The sequence below is a fragment of the Zonotrichia albicollis genome, chromosome 10 (genome assembly GCF_047830755.1).
Source record: "Zonotrichia albicollis isolate bZonAlb1 chromosome 10, bZonAlb1.hap1, whole genome shotgun sequence".
NCBI classification, from domain to species: Eukaryota; Metazoa; Chordata; class Aves; order Passeriformes; family Passerellidae; genus Zonotrichia; species Zonotrichia albicollis.
The window spans coordinates 15,526,047-15,548,246 of record NC_133828.1 but is presented as its reverse complement, the minus strand read 5'-3'; the positions used below and the strand labels follow the sequence as shown (position 1 = coordinate 15,548,246).

Sequence of the window (22,200 nt, the reverse complement as noted above, 5' to 3'; positions counted from 1 at the left end):
TGGACCTGCTTGTAAGTGAAAATTTGAATCTGACCTTTGCAGCTGCTTTACATCTGAGGAATAAAGATATTTCTGTGCAGAGTTGTTCAGCCCTTAGGGTATGGGGTGTCACGCAGCCGCTGGCAGAGGAGCTGGGTCAGGTCAGTCTCACTGAGGAGGAATGCAGCTCTCGAGTGCTCTTTGAATAAAGGTCCAAACTAATCTGTTTCTACGGGTCTAGCTGGAGGAGGAGGACAAATCTCAGTGGCTCGATACGCGAAAGGACAGGTCCCGTGGTCTCCTCCTCACCAGCAGAGCAGTGAGCGTTCTGCTAGCGGAGCCGCTCCGGGCCAGGTGCGGGCAGCGGGCGGGAGCAGATGGCAGCGCCGGGGCCGGGATGCCACGGGAGCCCGGCTTCCCCGGGACATGCCATTCGGAGAGAACAGCAACTCGGGGCGGCCGCAGGCGGGGTCGGTGATGTAACAGGAAGCTCTGATGTTGGGCTGCTGCCGCCGCCGCTCCGCGCTGCCCTCGGACACGCTCCCGGCGCTCCCGCAGCTCCGCCGGGACGGACGGACCCAGCCCCGCTCGGGAATACACGCACCGGGCTCGCTCTCCGCTGGATAGGAGGGCACTGGGAGAGCTTTGTCTGAGACAGCTCCGCACACTGAGAGAGCTCCGCTCAGCTTTATCTGAGACAGATCCGCACACTGAGACAGCTCCGCTCAGCTTTATCTGAGACAGCTCCACACAGCTGTATCTGGAAGCGCTCTGGCAGCAGGAGCCCGGCTGGTAAGTGCAGTTTCATTGTTTCTTCACCCTCGGTGCCGCCCGAGCGCAGCGGGAGCCGCGCGTGTCTCTGTGTGTGTGTGTGTGTGTCTGTGTCTGTGTGATCTGGGTTCAGCCTCGGCGTGGGATGCGGAATCCGCGCCGACACGGGCTGCGGGGAAAACCTTCCTTTATTTTTAGCGAGCGAGGTGTTGAGTTGATTTTATGACTGATTTTGTTATCCTCTATGAATAGATAGATAGATAGATAGATAGATAGATAGATAGATAGATAGATAGATAGATAGATAGAATGCCCAAAGCAGCGCTGTAAGCATTCTGCCTGAAGCCTCTAATATTAACTAACCAAATTTCTGTCTTTGCGTCTGGAGAGAATTAGAGGCTCATTGGCTTGGAAAGGGTCCTTAAGACTAATTCAGTATAACTGCAGCTCTTTCAATAGAAGCTGAATTAGGTGATAAAGTGGTGTAGATTTGCTTACTCTGAGTATTTCTCTAAACTTACAGTACCAGAAAGAGGTCGTACTTCGGTTGTTTCATAATTAGGTTTTGTGTTGTAATTACACAACTTAAAAGATAAAGCTACTGTTTTGTTTGGGCTTTCTGCTTGCTTGAGGAAAAGTTGGGCTGCTCTGAAGCCTGTACGCGTGCCGGTGTGTTGCTGTTTGAGGTTTTTAACCGCGAGCACCGAGCTGATTTATTGACAGCTGATTGCCCACTTTTCCTTTCCTCGAGAAACCACTGAACGGTGACAAGTGTGTGATTCCGTGCCTTCACTTGATAGGCAGTTTAAAGCCTCGCCGCTCCTCAAGCTTTCCAAAACAGATGTGATACCCTCTGGTTTTACAAACGCGGTTGCAGTGCTGAGATTGCCAATTCTAGTCATTTGCTCGTGTGTGTAAGCAGTGGAGCCATACAACCAGGAAAATAAATCTTGTTCGGCTATAATTCACACCTGGATTTGATCTACAATGAGTCCTTCAGTTATCCATGCAGTTCATAAGGGAAAAGAATGAAATAATTATAAAAATAACTGAGTTTTTTTTTTTTTTCTCTTTGCCTTAATGAACTTATGTCAGGTACCTTGGGGATGGACTTTGCTGCTCTTACAACTGTGCCAATGCAGTTTTCCCAGTCTAACTGTGCCTGCTGGGGATCTTGTCATTCCCTTGCACTAATAATGCTTCTAACAGCTGAAACCTGTTCAGGAATGTGCTCTGAATCTGAGCTCCTCTTGCTCACTGCATTGGAGGGAGGCATTCTCGATCAATATAAGACCAGATCTGAAAACAGATGTGTTTTAAAGTACACACGCTGTGGTACTGCCTGAAATTTTTAATTAAGAATAATAATTTGTATTATCATGGTGTTTTTTTCTCTAGTTTGCTTAAACTCTCACTATTTCACTGCATATAGGAGCAATCCCAAAGTCTTTATCCAACTTTGGAAATCAAATCAAAAGTTTTGGCAAAATGCACTTGGTGACACTAAGTCAATGGAGATGGCACTTCACATAAAAGGTGCTTATGTTGTTTTAATGATCAGTGCAGTGGGAACAACTGTGTTTAGAAGTACACCCGCTAAATGATTTAGATTCTTATTTGTTGTTCTTCACAAGCAGCTGGTGTAGGTTGAGGTGTGTGTGCCCACAGAGGTGGCAGACATGTGCGTGTTTGCAGGCTGGATGGCAGAATCTACATTGTTTGCAGGTTAAAGCAGAGACAGGCAGGGCATTGATATAAAACAGTGTGACTGAACTTTTCACTGAACAAAATGAAGTACCTGGCTATCTGAGATAGATTGCATGTTCAATAATTGCATTATGTGTGTTCTTTCAACTTCAAATGTTACTGCACCCTGAGTTTCTGATCAGTTGGGGTCTTTCTCCGTGCTAAGAGATGGAGCACTTGTCCCTTTGAATAGGCTTTTCTTGCTGGAGCGCAACTGTTGAAATCCTGGCCCACTGAGAGCCAGTGGGAACTTTTCCACCGACTGTCAAAGGGCACGACATTCCTAAACGTGGGTATTTTTCTTTTGAAGGAATTATACATAGATGGTCATCCATCCAGGCACACACATTCTGCTGTCTGTTGGCAGCGGGTTTTTTTGGTACTTTGTGTAATTTTTGAGTACTTCTGTTGAAAAATATGATCTGAAAAACAGATGATGCCTGTGATCATTTGAAAAACAGATCTGCCTGTGTCTCACTGGGTGACCAATGCCTTACCTGGGTCAGTAAAGGTACTTATACAGGTTTGTTCCATGGGCTATCTCAGAATTGCTGTTCAGATTATAGACCAGGATGGAATTAAGAACAAAACTGAGGGGAGAAAGCACACTAAAAGATTTCCTTTGACACCCATTTAATTTCTAACTTGCTGCTGTATTCTGTGCATTTGAGGCAGTCATCTTTCTCCAGTAACATTGCTGGCTTGTGCAGGAGCTGGATAGGGTTGGACCCACAGAAGTCCATGAAGCGAGGCAGTCATTCAATTAAAATGGGACCATGGTCATTTGGAAGAAATTATATGTTTTATACTGCTATGTTTTTAATAATAACATGTATTCAGTGACATTTAAAAGAAATGTATCTAGTCCCTTCTGTAGTAAATGTTGGGCATAAGCTATCTATTAAAGCCATTGAGGAAAGTCCAAGTCCACAGTTAGGAAAACAAAGCAGGATTTCTCCTTTAGAAGCTGTTCTCATCTGTTGCCAACGTGTTTACGATGTTCTTGACTTGGTACCAAAATCCCTTCAGTGCTGCTGCCCAGCTGCACCCCTGTGGCACACACACACAGCATTTACCTCACCTCGGTGCCCCGGCCGCCTCTGCTCTGCAAAGGTCTGTCACTGTGTCCATGTGCGGCAGTTTCCTCAGCCAAGCTTATTGAGAACTTATTGAAAACAGCCTTCACTTGCTCGTGGAACTGCTCTGGCCCTGGGAAGTATTTTTAGTGTTTGGTGTAGCAAATTGTCAGAGCTCTGGAATTAACTATATCCTCGGTGCTGCTGTGTCAAGGAAGGAATTAACGCTGCTACCATCAAAACAGATGTGAGCTGGCTAACAAATAACTTTTAGGCAGTAAAATAAGTGTGGTTTTATATGTGTTTATGTGTATTAGACATATAATAACATATTTGGTATATTATTTGTACATACAATGCATGCAGGTCCATTTCAAGCTGACTTCTAGTATTGCAATGTAGCAATAAAAGAGAGAACCTAAATTTACAAAGAAACTTTCAAAGGAAATTAACTCTGGACCTTATCCTTTGTTTGGAGAACTGAGAATCACACGTGCTAATATTCTGACTTGCATACATCTAATGTTTGGAACAAAACAGAGAACGCTTTCTGTATGTGGACACAACCTTTTGTATTCACGTTGGCAGTTCTGATGTTTTCAGTGTAAAAAACTTTCAGAAAGAGCAGCAGAAAACAGCCTTTTTCTTACCTGTTGCCTTAATGGAGAATTCCACAAGCCAGTGTGGTAAAATAGAAGATCTTATGAAATTGGGTTCCAGGAGACCAGTTCTCTTTAGCTACACTTTTTGTTCTATTTTAGAATCTGGGCAGAGCTGAAAGGCTAAACTTTCACATTTTTAAAGTTTTAACAGTTGTCTCTCATGCTTCAGTCTCCCAAGTTTGTTTATACTGTTTACATTTTCCCAGCAAAGTCATCCTTTTTCTGCCCTAGCTCTGTGCAAACACTTTCAATCATTTCTGCAGTATATGCTGTCCTAAAGTCATCTATTTCAAGTTGCTTTTCTTTGGAAACATGCATTTAAAATGCACTTAACTCGTTCTAATGCATCAGAAAAGACTTTCCTTGAGAAAAGCCATGTTCTTCCTTCAAGAAAAGAAATCAGACTCTTGTGGTAAATTTGCATGTTTGTCTGAGGCTGTTGCATTTTAGTATATCCTAAGTGACACTCAAGCCTCTTCTGGCAGTTTTGGCCATTTTTAAGTTGTAGCTGACCATTCTGACTGGATTTTAGAAAATAAAACAATGTTGCTTTTTTGGTTTTATGTCTGGGACATACAGGCTACATTTGGAAAAATATCCCCCCAAAAATTGGTGATGAATTTGTTTAATGAAGCTCATACCAGTCTGACTTCCCCCGTAATACCATGAACAGAGAGCCAACCAAAGAAATTAGTAATTTTTTTTTTCTTTTGATTACTGTGTTGAAAGCACCTACACCTAACACACACACTGTTTACTGAATGTTTAGCCTGAATATCTTAGGTTCCTAAAAACTGCATCATCTTTTCCACCTATTCTTTGATATTCCCAGCTTGAAAACTGCACTGTCTTGAATGTGTGGATGGGCTCAAAGCATCACTCTTTGAATTACCATTTAGATTTTCTCCTTTCTTTTTTCCACCCGCATTACAATGGTAAAATCTTGCCAATTAATTTTCATAAATTTTATGTTATCCCAATATTGGCAATTCTGGTAGAGTTTTAGAGTTTCATTAAAGTAAAACAAAGGATGTACTGAGAATGTTTTTGTTATACCCAAAATAATTTGTGCTAGTATTTAAAAGGATTTTTTCCATATCAGTATTTTCAGAAGTTAATATAATTTGTCACCAAGTGTTATGTCCTAGAATCCTTCCTAGATAGAAGTTTAAAGACTTACTTTTCAGAAATGAGTAAGACTTTTAGACACTCTACTTCCTTTTTCTGTGGTTGCATCCATGTGTTTATTTAGTACCCTAAATGGAGGGAAAGTATTCTACTCCACAGCCTTTTATTACTAAAATGGCGCGTTTTTGCTGTTATTATCCTGAGATATTCTGTATAATGGCAATATCTGCCCTTTAGTTTCAGTTAGTGAAATCCAGCAGGTGTCACTCTGGGGATTAAATAAGAAATATTACACAAACAGAGATAATATTTTTAAGAATTTAGAAATATTTATTCTAATATGTTTTTCCAGAACAATTTTTTGACTAGGCATGCCTCCTTAAGTGTGAAATTTGGTTTTTTTGAGTTATATGATTTAATGGGTGTATTCATCTTTCTGTGAACATGAAAAAGGACAGACAGAACTTGTACCTACAGGTGATGTGGCTGAAACATAAAGAGCTGTGACTCAGTTCAATATTGCCCTGATGATATTAAAAAAATGTTTTTATCATCTTCTTTGGGGACCAAAATTGCTCTTTTTGTTGGTGAACATTCTCTTGCATTAGTGATGTGTTTTCAGCTGTGATGAAGTCAAGGAGGTGCTTCTGCAAGTGATTTACATTGTGAGACAGTCTGCACACTGTTTGTGTTTGACTTACCTGAAATTGATATGTAAGGTGGCTGATAATCCAAACTCTCCCAGTAAAAAAGTTTGGAGAAGAGAAACTTTGCCCTGTGTCACAGTTTGAAGTAAAAGTCAATGTTGAATTTTTTGGTGTAGGGAAAAAAGATTAGTTTATTGCCTTGTATTTATTGCTTAGTGTTTCTTTAGGGAATGATGTAGTGATGTCGTATTGTGGTGGATTTTTATGTGAGTGTGGAGCTCCATATTCTGAGAGTTTCATCTTGTGTGGAACAGGAATGTGATCCTTAAAAATGTGTGGGTTTCTAGAGGGGATTGTTGTTTATTTCCCAGACCGTTTTAATTTCACCTTAAACAGAAACAAGTACCTCAGCAGGCATTTTTGGAAGGCAATCCACAAATACAGGTCTCTCTTTAAGTGGAAAGAAGCTTTTTTTACCAATACATGCATACATTTATGTAGTTTTATATAGGCATATATATTTTTACAGATCTGTCTTTTATATGTGTATTTTAAAAATAATCTCATGCTAGAACTTGTAACCTCAGCCTACTTTAAACAATCCAGTTTCCTTTCTCTCACTTCTTTCTCCTGTTTAAGCCCCCATCCTGTTCCGTTTTTGATTCTATTCAACTTCCTTTCCTGTGATGACTCTGAGTGAGTCACTTTGCCAGGCATTAAGAGCGTGGCTTGACAGTATTTCCAACAGCTTATCCTATGCTGCCTCATGCAGATGAAATTAATCTCTGCCTTATCCTTCCTCTCAAAGAAATGTCTGTCTTCACATGTCCAGTTTCTTGGAAGGGGAAGGTGGGGGTGGGAGCCCTTTCCATAAATGACCCTGTTGAACTTCAGAGCCATCTTCCTTGTACCGTAACATCGCCATGGGGAACCTCTTCAGCATTGACTCACTGTGTTCTGGGCAAAAAGTTAGCTCCAGCAAGCTCAGGAACGCCAAATTAAGGCTCTTTCCTGAGCGCTGTTCAAGCCCTCTCTGCGTGGCTACCACTGCACATTCTTCATTCTTTATTAAATGTGTTGTTCATTGCATTAAAATGCACGGAGGGCCACCGGGGCTGCGCCGGGTTTGTGTGTGGCTGGCAGCAGCTGGGAAAAAAGCACATGCTAAGGAGGCACTTAAACACTGAGCTGAGCTGCTGCCTTTCTTGTGGTTATGTTCGTGCCAGCCCAGTGTGGGGCTTGCGGGGGAGGGTTTGTGTTTTTCCTTTGTTTTGGTTTGGTTTTTTGGTGGATTTTTGTTTCTTTTTCCTCTCCAGTTTTAGAAGAAGTGGGTAAAGAGGGATTTAAAAAAATGGTTTTAATCTGTTAATTGTCTGTGTGTGTCAGGAAATGAAAGCCTTTCTGCTGAAAACAAATGGGAAATTATAGTCCTAGAAAAGAAGAACTTTAGAAAGCAATATGCAAATTCCCATCAAGTTAAACTCTTCTATTGTAGTCTTCTCCTTGTCCTAGAGAGCCCAAGGATGTCACCTTCCATCGTTTTTCCCTAAGGAAGGTGTGAAAGATTATATCAGATGTAATTTTCTGTGTGTTATGTCTTAGGTGCAGTTAACATTGCCACAGATTATACACTAGTGAAAACAGATTTTTGTTTCATATTTATTTGCTATCACAGTGTAGGTTTTATCTAAAACAAGAGTAGTGGTTACAATTGGAAGCTCAAACAGTTCTGTCTGGAGTACAGTCGTATTCATTTGAATGTATTTTTAGTTTCTCATTCTGGAAATTCTTAATTTCTGACTAAAGGAGGTGATCTTGGTCCATCTTCAACTCTTTAAAGTGTCATTATTGGGTTGATGATGGAAGTCCCAGCATGGTCCTTTCAGAGCCTTTTGTTCCCACAACCCTGTGTGCTGGATGTGCTATGTCAGCATTTAGAAAATAGCTAGGAAAATCACTCAGATGTTTTTAACCTTTCAGCATGATCAGCTGGGATAGCTGCTGGGCCTGGGTGTTCTTCTCCCTTTTCTCCCTCAGTTATTTCAGGAGAGCTTGCACAAGTAGAACTCTTTCTTTACAGAAGATCCCTCTTCTGAAAACTGTGCGTGCAATCCAGGGGGAGAATTCAGACAATGTAGTTTAACTGGACACTTTTTATTTAGGGCTGCAGGGATATAAAATAGTCTGCTGACATGCTAAGCTTTTCCTAGAGTCACATTACAGACCAGTGAAGGACATGGCAGTAATTCAGGGTTTGTTGGAAGGCTGGCAGAGTACTTGTGCTGTCTTTGTGGGGGCACTGGGGCACCGGAGCATGGCAGGGGCTGCTGCCAGCTCCAGGGTGCACAGCACCAAAAGAGCTCTGGTTCAAAGCAGATTTTAGGGACCAAAACCCTTTCTTAGTCAGCTTAGGCAAGGAAAGAGAAGTTTATATTGTCCAATGAGGACAAACTGGCATGACAGAGTTATGGGTGATAACTCAGCTTCCTCGGGGAATGCACGTGTGCCAAACCAAAGTGTTCAAAAATAGCTTTACACCACACAGGAATGTGGAAATTGTTAAGCCAGAGGTTTGGTTTGTTTTGTTTTATTTTTACAATTTCTTTATTCCTTGTGTTTCATAGAATTCTGAGCTTTTATATTTCTAAATATTCACAGATTTTAAGCAGGACATTGTCCAACTCCTCCTTCCTTGAGTACTAGTTAACAGTAAAACAATGAAGCCTGGTAGCAAGGAAGACAAAGTGATGGAAGGAATAAAAAATGTACAAAGGAAAAAAAAAGTCTGAACCCTAAAATGTTGTTCCCTTAGAAAAGTGAACTGAAGAAATCAGTAAATGGAATGATGTTGCCTTTAGCATGACTCTCACTGCAGAGACAGGGCTCACTCAAGTGTCCTGTGGCCAGTCAGAATTTGATAAACAGCAGAATTCCTGTAACTGGTGAGAAACCACTGCTTGTCTGTGACATGAATTCACAGAATGGTTATGAAATCAGTTGTCTATTCAGTGTTTTAATTAGACTGCAGAACCAGATGCTGGGTTTCAGTCCGTGGTCTAGTTAAGGTGTCAGTAACTGCAGTGCTCAGTTATCTTTCCTGAGATACACAGAGAGCAGGTGAGATACCCAGCTGTCACACTTGGAAGATCTTTATTACTACCTTTCCTCTTCATCTATGGAACAGGACACCTCCTGTTTCTTCCACCATGTATTGTCTAAATGAGTCCACGATCTCTCAGAATTTATGATTTTTCCACTATTCATTCCTGTTGTTCCTGTCATTTACCCTTGACAGGTAAAAGGATTCTGCTCTCTCCTCAGTTCACAAACCACTCAGGCACTTCGAGCTGAATATTTTTATTTGTCTCATTCGAGTTCTGCAGTGATGTGGAGTTGTTGTGCAGATCTCCACACGCAGTGAGCAGCTCAGGAGTGCCAGGGCTGCCTCCTCACCTCCAGGATGGGCAGGATTGGTGCACGTGCAGTCCCACGTTGCCTTGGTTCCTGCGCTGCCACGCATCCGCTATTGAAAAAATCTGCTGAATGACAGTAATAGAGAGGAACAATGGGCTATTACAGGATGTTCAGACAGGGTCATTGCAGTATATTTTCTTGTGCAATCTTGTTATGAACAAGATTCATATTTACCAGCTTGTTTTATTTGTCAGCACCCTGTTATTAATTGGTGTGGTAAAGCTATGAACTGCTCATTTTCTAGCAAAGGTCAATTTGATGAAATGAAGTTTTTTTCTAATAGCTGTGTGGAAAGCTGCTTTTCAATATTTGTGATAAATGTATGGATTTTTAAAGTATGGGGTATTTATTTATCATCAGTGAAAAAGGAAGGAAAAAAAGGAAGTTTTTTCACCATCAAACTGAAAAATTAGCCTTAGATATATAGCAAAATGAAATCACAAAATCTTGTGAGGGGGCTGTTGTACTGGAAAACTTAGGTAGATCATTTAAAAGAAAAACATGTTGCTTTTGAATTTTGTAAAGAAAGCAGCTTATTTGCAGCGGTGCTTTTTGACATCTGGTATATTTTCCGTGGTTTGCAGCACTTGGAAACCAAATCAGTTCAGTTTTATTTAAAAGGCAAAGATGGAAAATAGCACCTAGTTGAAGCAATGATTGTGGGCTGTTTCTGTGGGCAGTTGAATTAACTTTCTGCCTGAAAGACACCTGCTAATGGGCACAGTTGGAAACATTGGAGAAGGTTTCCAGCTAATGTGAAATAAGGAGCTCAAGGAAGAGGGGATTCAGACGAACTTGGGAAGACATGAATTTGGCATAGAGATCCAGGAATTAGAAAAATAGACTAGAAACCAGTCCACAGGGATTTGGGATGCTGATGAAAACTGCATTTGTTTTCAGCATTGTATGAAAAGTCTCAATTTTTTATCAAGACGTGTCACTTTCTTAGCTGTGAAAACGGTTGTCTTTGTGTTCCTGGAATAAACACAGCCCAATTTGGAATCCTGGGCTATATTTGCGTAAGAGAGGCTGAGGAATGGAAAACTGAGGGTACTGCAGGTCAGGGCTGAGGTTAGCAGGGCCGAGAGGGGAAGTCTGGCAGCCGAGGATCCCTTGGCGTGGCTGTGGCTGCGCCTCTGCACGCGAGCGGGCCGCGGCAGGCACCTTCCTGCAGGGAACAGGGGACATGTCCACGGACACGAGGTGACAGCGGGGGACACTGGAAATAGTGCTGCTCCTTGAAAGGTTTTGTAAGCTCTACAGCTTTTGTCCACTTTGACAAATGGCTCATTAGAGACCAGTCGTTTTTCCTCAGCTCTCTGGCTCCTTTTGAGTCTTCAATCCTGGAGAATCCTTCAGGTTACAAGGAGCACGCTGACAAAGTCCACATCTTAGTGAGACTGTGTGGATGATGCCCAAAGCACAAAGCAAGGCCAAAGGTATTGTAAATGCAGGCAACCCTGATGGGGGGGGGAATGATGCATCTGATTCGATGTTCTCAGAAGGCTAATTTATTACTTTATTATACTATATTATATTAAAGAATACTATACTATGCTATTCTATACTATACTATATTATACTCTAGAATACAGAAAAGATACTTACTGAATGCTAAAAAGATAATAATTGAGAACTGGTGACTCTTTCCAGAGTCCCGACACAGCTTGGCCCCAATTGGCCAATGAGCCAAAACAACTCACACCAGAGTCCAATCAGGCAATCACCTTTGGGTAAACAATCTCCAAACACATTCGGCATGAGCAAAACACAGGAGAAGCAAATGAGATAAGAATTGTTTTCCTTTTTCTCTGAGACCTCTCGCTGTGTTTCAGCTTCCCAGGAGAAAAAGCCCTGGGCGAAGGTGTCGTGTTCAGAGTGTGTGAATGCCACACAAAGGTTTGCAAACCCTTTATGAGCAGTTAAAAATGCAGAGGGAAAAACTAGGGATGAGCAGGAAATATTGAAGAGTAAGTATGCGATGCTGAAAATTTCTTGGACATTGGGTGCACAGCACTCCTACTATTGAAAGGTGAGATACAGAGGATGCTCAGTATTTATTTACTAATGTTAGTTATATCTATTTAAAAAAAAAAAGATCTATCACTTGGTATAGGAAGGGCCATGTGCACTGCTTAGTGTAAAAATAAACTAAAGAAACTAATTAATGCCAATCAACAGTATTTCTGTCTCAATTAACTGCAAAACAATAGTTAAGATGTTCCTCCTGAAACACCACATGATCTTATGTGGATGAAGGCAAGCAGTTTTATTGAACTTTAAAAGCTCCGAGCTGCAAATCCACAATACATGTGGATTTCCAGAATCCACTGGTAACTTTTTTAAGCAAACATTTAAATACTCAGAGCATTGAGCATGACAAAAGGATTACAGGTGATGATTTTTTACATCAGTTTTCCTAGAGAGTGACCAGTTCAAAGAGCACTAGTTTTTTTGGTAAATATCATTCCAGTAAGGTAACCACAAAGCAGGTTAAAACCAATTTCTTTTGGGTTTCCAGAGGGGAAACCTGCAAGTGCCTGCTGAAAATGCTTCTTTTGATGAGAGAAGAGAGAGAAAGGTTGTAAGCAAACTTTGATAGAAAATAAATTAGTTACAGTCCCAGAGAGAGGGAAGAACTCAGTTTGTCATAGACAGATGGTTGTTTCCTGGCACTGGGCATTTGGTTAACAGCTTCCAGTGTTTGATGATGTCATGGGTCATATGGATTCTGTGTGTTTGGAGCCCTTTTGGCTCAACAGGAAGGGCACCAACTTATCTGGCAACTTCTCTGTTTGAAGAGATTCAGCTGCCCTTGCTGCCCCACTTTGCAGAACCTGAGCTTTCAAAGACAAACCAGTGCTGCTCCTGGGAATTTAGATTATCTAGACCTTTATTCCCAGCTGAAAAGGTAAATGCCCCAAGAGATGGAAGTAATTATTTTTATTCTGCTTTGTGTTCCTCAGATCTATTGACTCTTCATCTGCCACAATCTCTGTGTAATAACCAAATGTGTCTTCATGCCTTTCCCTATGCTCCAAGTCTTGGGCTTTCCAAAGCTGCATTTCCAAAGCTGTTTCCACAAATGTCTAGATAAAGGATTTCCACTTTTCTGCAACCCTCTGGAGGAACTTCCTGTTCTCTCCCCATAAAACCAGAGTGTATATGTTGTAATAAAACAAAGCATAAAGGCAAACCTATGTCAATAACACAAAAGGTGTTTGAGCTAGGAATCTCCTCTCCCAGAAGACTTTTTAGCTTATTTTGTCTTGACTGCATGAAAGCATGGTTTTCACAACACCTCTTTCTAAGCTGCATCTCTTGCAAAGAAGTGCAAGATACATGTGTGGAAGCTGTGGTTATGTCATTGTTTTCAGGAATGAAACTGCCTCTAGTTTTGTTGCCTGCATTAAGGAGTAACGGAAAATCAGTTGTTACATGGCTTTTTCCCCCCCTCCAAAATGTAGTGAGCATGTTATTGTTGTTGCTGATGGAAGATCCCTTTTCTCAGTCTTCCAACTGCTTCAGTATTTCCCTTGTTTTGTGTGAGGAAGGTAACCTTTGCAACATCCTGTTTTATTTACCAGCCATATCTGTAAGCTGCAGGAATCCTTCCTGTTCAGCTCACAGCACAGTGCTCAGCACAGGAATCCTTGCTCTTCATTAGAAAACCATTTGGTAACAAACTGAATAGTGCTGTGACTCCTGTCAGGCATTTGTTTTAAGTAGCACCAATTAAAGCTTTTTCCAAAACTGGAAAAGTCTGAAGTGAGTTGAATTAAATCAGACTTCTCTTGCATCTTCCCTAAAATCCAGGCTGTACCATATTGTGCCCTGGTCAGGAAAATGGAAAGTTTTGTGACCAATCCCTGTCTAAGTTTACACATCTCTGCAGTTACTCCTCTTTTGCTGCAGTTGGAATCCAAGTACAAAACTACTATGGAAAAAGGCTGCTCTTGCGTTTCTTCTGGCAGCCTCATAACCTGGGAGTATCTAAAATATCATCAGAAAGCCTGTTCTCATGGGAGTCCTATCCAGATTTCCAACAAATCTGGAACATTATCTAAGGAAGTGTAGAAATCTACACAATCACACAGTTACAGCGGAGCTTGTGGTTGACTTTCTTTGATGTGGTGTGGCTTTGTTGGGTGTGTGGTTTCGTTGGTTTTCTTTTTTGGCTTTTGGGTTGAATTTTTTTTTTTTTTTGGGTTGCTATTCTTCCTTTGTCACTTTGTCTAAAAGAACTTTTATGTAATTTTTTGTCCCCTTCTGATGTCAATGTTTTTGGGTTTTTTTTAAAATTTAGATTTATCATTTTCCATTCTCTTATAAACAAGTGTAATCGTATGAAGAAAAGTCTGTTAAATTGGAGGGTGATGAAAGTTTTGCAGAATGAACTATAGAATGGTTCATACTAATTTTCTAATTAGAACTGGATCGCTAATGAAGATTCACTCGAATTAATGGGTGGATATTATTAGATAAAATTTGGTTTATTGCTTAGTTTCAGGTAGATATAGCACAGAGATTTATGCTAGTAGTAAATCAGATTTTCCTGGTCCACCAATCCTTTCTAGACGTACATATTTCATAGTTTGTCAGGATCCACTCCTTAGTTCTAATACTGCTTGAGATGTGCAGTGCATGCAGAGCTAATTCTGGGAATCTCTGTGTGGAGGCAGAGAGCAGCATGAGCAATGCAGGCTGTTTGCTGGGCAAGGTGAAGCAACTGTCAGTGCTGTGGCTGAATTAATTACTCACCAGTAATTAATTCCATGGCCTGAGCAAGAGCGCCCTGAGACCATGTTATCATTCCAGCACAGCCCTGCCAAGCAGCTGGTGCTGCTCCTTGTTTTTGTTTTCTTCTCAGGGAAGTGGGATTGAGCTCACTGGAAATGTTTGTCATTTTTCACTGATAGGAATCAGTAAACATAATCAGTCAAAGAAAAACACATTTGCCACACATTACCTGTGTGGACAAATGGATGTTTTCCAGTAGTGACTCCTATTTATGGTTCCTGTGGTCTGTAATAGGTAAACTAATAAGATATGTGTGGTTTAAATTGTATTTATTTATTAGCATCCATATTACCCTTAAATAAAGTTTGATAATCTGATAAATTTAAATTAATTAGCCTTTTAGGAAGAAACCTTTATCTATGTGATGAATGTGAGGGGGAGAAAGCATTGGTCAGCATAACTTGTGGCTGCAGAATGGTTTAGGGTGCTCTTTTAGAATTCATCATTATTTACTTACAGGTGTTTTTCTGGGGAAAAATGTAGTTTTCTAGCTCCTGCAGTGGCTCATGACGAAATGTTAACAATATAATATATTCATATATTCACTTCTGAGGGAGAAAATACAGCTCTTGGTAAACTGATAAGTGTTTTTGCACTGAGACCTGTACTAGCCTCTTCTTATCATCCTTAATTCAGCAAACATTCATAAGCTTAGTTTCAAATTGCTCTTATTAGATAAATTATTGTGCCTCTGTGCACTCTGTTCATAATATGATGGGGCTTGGAAGAACATTAAATATACAGAAGGCTACTTGGTTTATGCAGATATTTATTTGATAGCAGCTTCTTTTTTGAGGAGCTGAATTTGTCCATCCATTCCCAGGCTTTGGGCACCAGCCCTCAGCACCATCTCACCCCACCTACTATAAATCTGTACTGAATTTTTATGTCCCAATCTGCAGATCTGCAACAGTAGAAACAACACATGGAAACCACGTGTCTCCAAAATAAGTCACGTCAGAGAGGACTAGCTACTAATAATCTGGTCTCAAGTCAAAGGTGGTTGTATTTGCTGATGAACTTGATTTTGTTTTCCTTTGCTCCTAATTTGTGAGTTGGCTCCTGGCTATTGCACATAACTGAGTTAGTTTAGCTTTTACAAATTTTAAGTGGTTATTAGGTAACTTTTATAACATAAGAGCCAGAAATTTTCAGGCTTGAGTGGTTCCAAGGGGTCTGTATATGATCATACTCTATGTTCATACCATGTCCTGTGAATACTTGTACCTTGCAGCTGGAGAATGTCGTAAAACTGACAAATGCACCAGGTTTCCAATGAGCTGAAAAAAATGTGCCAGTTTGTTTCCAGATACTGGAATCTTTTCCCCGCTGTTACCTTCTGTCCCGTCCTGATGATGTTTTTTATTCTTAAGTTTTTCAGAATTTGTCTCCACAACAAATTGCTCTTAAGACCAATTAATGTTGTGGAAACAGATGTTTTTGATTTGTTAGCAGTGACATGTTGTTTTCAGGGATCAGAATATTTCAGAGGTCAGGATATTATAATTTTATAATGCAATTCATGCTTTTCATTTATTTTAGAATACTTAGTGTTGTTTCACAGGTGTAATTTAATTGGAACCTTTTTTCTCGGGACATAGGATTTCCCATCTTGAATCACATATAGACCAGTGAGCTTTCATATCCTCCTTTTGATTTCTGTATATACCCTGTGCATGGTGCTTCCTGAAATGGAAAAAAAAAATGTATATGGCACCTTAAGAAACTGAATTTATTTTTCAATTACTTGTTTACAGAAAAAACAATTTCTCCCTAATGGCCTTGGGAACTATGTAGTACTTTGAGACTCACATATCTTTAATCGAACTACACATTTAGCTAACAAGATAGTATATAATATTATCCAGACTTGACTGAAAGGAGTTGAATGTAACATCTTCAGTGTTTATGAAAGCTATATGCTGCACTATATAAAGTAACACAGTATTTTTATAATTATCCAACATTAATTGTGTTGACTTCCTTCTCCTCCTAGAATTAGCACAGAAAGGAAGGCATGCTTGTGTTTTGTTTGGAGCTTTGATCAACAACAACTCCCTAACTTTCTTTCTTGTTTTACTAAACTTGTGGCTCAAACAGAGTCAGATTTTGTCAAAGTGACAAAATTTTGTCAGAGTGACAAAATTCTGATTTGCCCCCTAAGCATTGGCTAAGGGTACAGCTTCACTTCTTCAGGAATGGTGAGGAACTGTGCACAAAGACACTCTGAACATCTGGGTTATTGAGGGCAGGATCAATACACTCCTACTCAAATTTTGCTTCTTCCTTCATCCACAAGGAATTGGAATAATAATGTCGGCATCAAGCATTGTGCATTTTAATAATTTTTGATGCCTTCAATAAGTTAGTTACATTTCAGTGACTGTGTTTTGCCTCATGATAGTGCAAAGGCCAATGAAGTATGGAAAGAATAAATTAAATAAAATCACAGTTTCTGCAATGAAGAAGGTTATCAGGGAAGAGCCAGGATCACACCCAGGTTTCTTCTGGGCAGGGAGGGCTGACGAACCACAAGGCACTTCAGGGGAGTAACCCTGCAGAAATGGCATGGGGCAGTCAGTTCCCAGTGTGCCATCAAGCTGTGAGAATAGCCCAGGGAGAATGATAAATCTGTGTGAAGACTCACATTTGTAGTTGTCTCAACAAGTCTGTCTCTGCAGCTATATTAAAAGACATTAAAAGACTTTAATTCATATTAACTGCCAGGTGTACCAAAAATGAGAGAACTTGGAGAATTTCACAGTTTTAAAGAGTTAGTAGCTCTTTAACTGTTGTGTGGGACATAAATGTCTTCCATACGTGTCTTTGTCTTAAGAGTGTAAAGATTTGCCTTCATAAATTTTAGAGCTTTATAATTTAGGCAGTTCTGCTTTCTTACTTTTATGAGCTTCAGTACAAATAGGAAGTAACGTGCAATAACGCAGAAGTTACTGAAGCATTTCATCCCTTGGACATAAATGCAGCTAATTTTGAAACCCACAGCTCAGACACTGCAGTAATTCCTCAGTTGTCCCTCTGGGGTGCAGATCCAGCTGGGACAAGGAATGCTGACAAACCTTAGGATGGAGCAGCAAGTACGTCATAACCTCTTCTGCCAGGAAACCAGTGCAGTCCCACGGTGATCATCTCCACTCTGTCACAGTCCTGCAGGACAGGAGATGTTGCTGAGAGAAATGCATTTCAGCTGTTTCATAGTAGAAAACAGCAGGACATGCATAGGTCTGAGTTTAATACAAACTGGGTGAGGTTTTTGTCTTGTTTTGTTTTGGGTTTAGAATTTTTTTTTTTTTTTGCCTCGAAGCCTAGAACAGACTGTCATAAAGAAAATTTCAAGTTACACTAGTCAGAGGTCAAATACAAATGGGAGTGAAGTTAGAAATAGACTTTCCACAGCCTAAATTCTGCAAATTGTGAAAATGGTTTTTCCCACTAAATATATTAGAATTACACAGTGTACCTTTCAAAGCTCACTACCTGAGTATATTGAGAAATAAGAAGTAATTAAAAGTCATCGTTTGATTTTTATAGAGTAGGAACCTATTACTTAAAGTGTAGTAATCTTCCATAAATAGAACAGTTTTGATAGCAAAAGTGTAATTATAAGAAGACTCCATGGGCACACAGGGCAGTAATGAGGGAAGCTCCTGACACAATCCACACAGTCCTGGCTGTTGGAAGCTGCATTGTTAGGCTGGTGCCTGTAACTCAGGATATCCCTTTCTGCTTTCACAAAAATCTCCTGGGCCCTTAACTTCCAGCTGAACACTCACCATGGAAGAGACCTTGAGCAAAACTTAGACCTCACAGAGCAATGTGGATCCACTTTATTTATTTATCTATTTATTTATTTTTGGTGCATGTTCTGTTTGAGTTTTTCAGCTCTTCCAGATGTGGTGAAACACTTGAGAGCACTTACTAATTTTTCAAGGGACTATTTGGATTTACAGCTTGGTCTTATTTCAGTGCAGAATAGCATTTCCCCTTGAGTATATCAATCTCTTTGCCAAATATTGTCTCTACAAAGATACATTTCTTTGAGCTCCCTTGGGAAGCAGAGAAGGATACTGTTTTTGTAAGGTTATACCTTCAGAGCTGCTGTTTTTAGGGCTGCTTGGCAAAGCCCATCAGTGTCAATTACGGTCTCAGAAACAAGAGTCTGAGCTCAACAGAGAATGATATTTAAGTAAAAAATGATCTTTGGTGGGAAGGAATACCACCCTTTCCTCCACCTCCTCTCAAGATCACTTGACTCTTTTGGTCCCTCCAACCTGGGAGGAGCTGTTTCCTGCCAAAAGGGGCTGTGTAAACAGGACAGAGCAAGGGCAGGCCCCAGTGCTCATCTGTCCTGGGGCTGGGGCTCTGCAGTCACTGCAAAACTGCTCCAGTTGTGTTCCAGATGCTGGCAGCCCTGCTGAGGTGAGCTGTCAGCTCTGTGGTGGGAGATCAGCAAAAAAATTCCTCCTGCTCTCCTGGCTCTTGCTGGGGTTTCTCTAAGAGTTGTACTTAGCAAGGTGCCCTTTATTTGCAGCACTTGGAGGTGGCCCAGTGTGTGTGACCCCCTTTCCTCAGGACCTTTGGTTCTGACTTGTTTGGTTCTGCTCTGGGCATGGAATGACTCAGTGACTTCAGTGAAACCGAACAGAATGCAAACATGCAGTGTGCAGTGAATTGTTTTAATTCTTTATCAAATCTTAAATTTGATTTTTTTTTTGGAATGGGTTTGGTTAGGAGGGGCTCTTTTTTCAAAAATTATTATTATTATTCCTGTTCCTTCAGCTCAGCTGTTTGTAGGGGAAGGGTTTGTAGTGTTGCATGTTTGGGTGGGATGGGATGACCCAGCACTCAGGCACCTGCTGCTTCCTGGGAAGCCCACCAGGCCTGGCTCAGTCCATCAGGATCTCAGCAGATCCATCAGGGCCAGGTTTAGCCAGTGTCTCTGACACCCTCAGGGCATCTCAGAGGGCACAGGGAGCTCTGTGACCGGCAGGGAATTTAACCTTTGGTCTTCATCTGTCTCCTGACCCACACAGGTGAGGAGCAGCACTGGCAAATGTGTGCAGCCACAACTGAGTGCAACCATGGTGTAAAATAGAGGCTGTACTAGAGAATCTTTTGGTCTCAAACACCCCACCTGCAGATTTGAGCAAGAAAAATGAGAGACGGAGGTTTATTTCTAATGGTCTTGTGCTCTCTGCAATATTTGCATGTGTTAATCACCTTTTGCTGTTGTAAAAGGTCAATTAAAAATAAAAAGATGATCCTGATTATCTGGGCAGGTCCATTTCCACTGCAGCAGCATGTGTTGTAGGTGTCTCTGGGGTATTTTTTGGAGAGCAAAATAGTTGGTGGTGCTGGGACTTAAAAAGCTCAAGTTAGCTTCTGAAGTTGACACCCATTCAGTTCCTTTGTTTTGTTTGGAGTGCAGGGATTTGAGAATTCCTTGGTGTACTTTGAACACTGTGTATAAATTGCCCCAACTAAACGGATGTAGAGTTGTTCAAAATCACTTTTAGTTTGAGTGTTTTGAAATCTAAGTGAAGGCTTGACTCTGATGTCTGCAGATTTTTAAATTGATCCTCAATAATGGTAATTATCAGGTGCTGGATTTTGAATGTGCTGTGGTGTTAAATGGATAAATAGCACTAACATTACACATGCTGTTTTAAGGTGAGTTGTATTCTATTTTACATTGTAGTGTTTTTCACAGTTTTGTCTAGGAATACATTCTCTGACAAGCAATTTTCTCATGGTTCCTGTCCTTCCTTAACATTCTTGTCCCCTGTCAGGATGGCCTGCTTCAGAGCTGTGATTGCTTTGTGGTTGTGTAAAGAGATTTCCAATTCCTCTTAGGTTTTATGGGAGTAATGAAGGAATCAGGACAATCAGATGTGGCTGATTAGCAGATGACCAGAATCAGACATTCCAGCCACCTTTATCAAATCCTGTCTATTGCAGGGCACTGTTACTCAGTGGGAGGTGGTGCTGGAGTTTCATTACACCAAGTAGGCAATCCCCAGCTTCCAGCTGGGAGTTGGAATTGCAGGTGGAACATGATGGGAAGCTGTATCAGTTTGGTTCTCAGAGGCAGTACTTCCCAGCTCCAGGTGAAAAACTGGTGTAGATGATAAATGACTCATAATTTATTAGCAGAAAAATTGGTTTATATTTTCCTGACTTTACATTTCTCTGGGTTTTCTCTTAACCCAAGGAATTTACTCTCTATTTGCAGTCCTTCTGATGACAATCCCAGCAGAAATGAATGATAAATCCATTGCTAATTGCTGAATATTTAAACCTCAGCTGTGACACAATGTGCAAAGTGATGGTGGGCAAATCACTTAAATTCCTTTCTTTTTATCTTTTTTTTTTCCTCCAGCACATTAAAAGTTTTATTACTTATGGCCTTCAAAACTGTCAGTTCTTCTCAAAAACTGTAAATCCAAGTGGACTGATCCTAAACACACTGTACTTCATACTGGTATTCACTCCTACAGAGAATGAAAATTATATCTGTATTAGAAGCTGAAATTTATTTATATTCCACAGACTGTCTGTCAGACATGAAGCTGGTTAAAATGCCACCCACAACAGATACGTCTGTAAGTGCCACACATGCCTTAAGAATTCTTTCACAGAGCCCTTACTGAATATATCAACTGACTCTCAGCTCTTTGATTTAGGATAATTTTTTTTAATTCTCCTGTTCTTGTCTTTCTTTTGTATTCTTTTTTGGTGCTTCTCTTTGACCTTACAGGAGAAACAGCTTTGAAGGGCTATTTTTTATTATTTTCTTGCTAGTATTGAAGCCATTTTCTTCGCAGGGTAATGATTCTACATTGGTAGCATTATGTATTTTCAGTAGCTGACTTGGCTCCTACATTTGGATTAGCCTGAACTTCCCATCAGTTTGGTAGTCTGATTCCCAACAGATCTCATATTTCATGTAATATCTGACCCTCAGAGATCACGAGCCAAGTGGGGTTCAGAGTTCAGATCTCTGGGTGATGGCCACTCCAAATTTAAATTTCTCTGTTCCTTAAAAACACTAATCAAAAATCTCCTTCTGTTCTCCAAAGCTTTGTGAAGTAATGAAGCAGCCTGAGGATCAGCAATGATTACAAAGACAGAAGTTGTCTGGTGGCCATGAGTGTGGATTTTACTTATTCTGGTGGTTGCAAATGCTGCTTTCTGATATCTCTTACTGAATTAATATTTTGGTAGCCTCTTACTGAATTAATATTTGGGAAATTATGTCTTTTAGAGTAGAAAACCCAAATACGCATAAAGTTTTCAGGGTCCTTCTTGATCAGGGTTTTTATCTAATCCATTCTTGGCTTAGACAAAGCTAAAAGTACTTTTCTTCCTGCTCTATAAAATATTTATATGATATCTGGAATAACTAATGGCATCAGTAAAATGCCACTAGTTTCGGAGTGATATTCAGGGAGTGTTTGGCCCTGCAGAGTCAGTAAAGGCTTGGGATATCACAAGGGAACAACAAGAATAAAAATTATTTCATGATTTCTGTACCCTACACTAATCACTGAGTAGTAATCAAATAGACTTGTGCAGTACTTGTTTTCTAATTCCCTCTTGAGAAAGGGAAATGTATTTACTGGTTGTGGAAGAAACCAACCAGGCTTTATTCCTGCAAATTTCTATTTCTTTTGGAATCCTGGAGGAATTATGGCAATGAGAAGTTACCTCATGAAATGTTAACCTTGTTAACATTAATATGAAATGTTCTTCTTGTGGTGTAGGCCTGTATCAATTGCCAGGCATTTTTGCTTCCATAAAATCACTGACAGGGTCAGTAAGAGATGTACCTGGTATGGAATTCACCTGCCAGCAAGACTTCCAATACACTTAGAATTCAGTACAGAAATCCTATGTCTG

The 22,200-nt window shown here is 40.5% G+C and overlaps 1 protein-coding gene across 1 annotated transcript in view; it reads left to right on the top strand.

The window, feature by feature from the left end:
- Window positions 1-319: 319 nt before the first annotated feature.
- Window positions 320-22,200, top strand: part of CALCRL (calcitonin receptor like receptor) — a 62,853-nt gene continuing 40,972 nt past the window's right edge. The window contains exon 1 of the mRNA XM_005486940.4: window positions 320-771. The gene's annotated coding sequence lies outside the window, so the exon portion shown is untranslated. The remainder of the gene's footprint in view (window positions 772-22,200) is intronic.